We start from the raw sequence: 1,995 nt of genomic DNA, 5'->3' as shown, positions 1-1,995 counted from the left end.
GGATAGGCTACCCGTCCTGTTGGGGGGGGACGCAGAGAGCTGTGGGTTGGCAGCGCACTACATTGAAGACCTCTCTGATGAGAGTAGGCTACCCCTGTCCTGTTGGGGGGACGCAGAGAGCTGTGGGTTGGCAGACCACTACATTGAAGACCTCTCTGATGAGGATAGGCTACCCGTCCTGTTGGGGGGACGCAGAGAGCTGTGGGTTGGCAGCGCACTACATTGAAGACCTCTCTGATGAGGATAGGCTACCCGTCCTGTTGGGGGACGCAGAGAGCTGTGGGTTGGCAGCGCACTACATTGAAGACCTCTCTGATGAGAGATAGGCTACCCGTCCTGTTGGGGGGACGCAGAGAGCTGTGGGTTGGCAGACCACTACATTGAAGACCTCTCTGATGAGGATAGGCTACCCGTCCTGTTGGGGGAGGACGCAGAGAGCTGTGGGTTGGCAGACCACTACATTGAAGACCTCTCTGATGAGGATAGGCTACCCGTCCTGTTGGGGGGACGGCAGAGAGCTGTGGGTTGGCAGACGCACTACATTGAAGACCTCTCTGATGAGGATAGGCTACCCGTCCTGTTGGGGGGACGCAGAGAGCTGTGGGTTGGCAGACGCACTACATTGAAGACCTCTCTGATGAGGATAGGCTACCCGTCCTGTTGGGGGAGGACGCAGAGAGCTGTGGGTTGGCAGACCACTACATTGAAGACCTCTCTGATGAGGATAGGCTACCCGTCCTGTTGGGGGAGGACGCAGAGAGCTGTGGGTTGGCAGACCACTACATTGAAGACCTCTCTGATGAGGATAGGCTACCCGTCCTGTTGGGGGAGGACGCAGAGAGCTGTGGGTTGGCAGACCACTACATTGAAGACCTCTCTGATGAGGATAGGCTACCCGTCCTGTTGGGGGGGGACGCAGAGAGCTGTGGGTTGGCAGCGCACTACATTGAAGACCTCTCTGATGAGGATAGGCTACCCGTCCTGTTGGGGGAGGACGCAGAGAGCTGTGGGTTGGCAGACCACTACATTGAAGACCTCTCTGATGAGGATAGGCTACCCGTCCTGTTGGGGGAGGACGCAGAGAGCTGTGGGTTGGCAGACCACTACATTGAAGACCTCTCTGATGAGGATAGGCTACCCGTCCTGTTGGGGGGGGACGCAGAGAGCTGTGGGTTGGCAGACCACTACATTGAAGACCTCTCTGATGAGGATAGGCTACCCGTCCTGTTGGGGGGACGCAGAGAGCTGTGGGTTGGCAGACCACTACATTGAAGACCTCTCTGATGAGGATAGGCTACCCGTCCTGTTGGGGGGACGCAGAGAGCTGTGGGTTGGCAGGCCACTACATTGAAGACCTCTCTGATGAGGATAGGCTACCCGTCCTGTTGGGGAGGGGACGAGAGAGCTGTGGGTTGGCAGACCACTACATTGAAGACCTCTCTGATGAGGATAGGCTACCCGTCCTGTTGGGGGAGGACGCAGAGAGCTGTGGGTTGGCAGACCACTACATTGAAGACCTCTCTGATGAGGATAGGCTACCCGTCCTGTTGGGGAGGACGCAGAGAGCTGTGGGTTGGCAGACGCACTACATTGAAGACCTCTCTGATGAGGATAGGCTACCCGTCCTGTTGGGGAGGACGCAGAGAGCTGTGGGTTGGCAGACGCACTACATTGAAGACCTCTCTGATGAGGATCCTGTTGGGCTACCCGTCCTGTTGGGGGAGGACGCAGAGAGCTGTGGGTTGGCAGACCACTACATTGAAGACCTCTCTGATGAGGATAGGCTACCCGTCCTGTTGGGGGAGGAGGCAGAGAGCTGTGGGTTGGCAGACCACTACATTGAAGACCTCTCTGATGAGGATAGGCTACCCGTCCTGTTGGGGGAGGAGGCAGAGAGCTGTGGGTTGGCAGACCACTACATTGAAGACCTCTCTGATGAGGATAGGCTACCCGTCCTGTTGGGGGGTGGGAGGACGCAGAGAGCTGTGGGTTGGC

Source organism: Oncorhynchus nerka, linkage group LG2 (assembly GCF_034236695.1).
Source record: "Oncorhynchus nerka isolate Pitt River linkage group LG2, Oner_Uvic_2.0, whole genome shotgun sequence".
Taxonomy (NCBI): domain Eukaryota; kingdom Metazoa; phylum Chordata; class Actinopteri; order Salmoniformes; family Salmonidae; genus Oncorhynchus; species Oncorhynchus nerka.
This window is presented reverse-complemented; position numbering follows the sequence as displayed.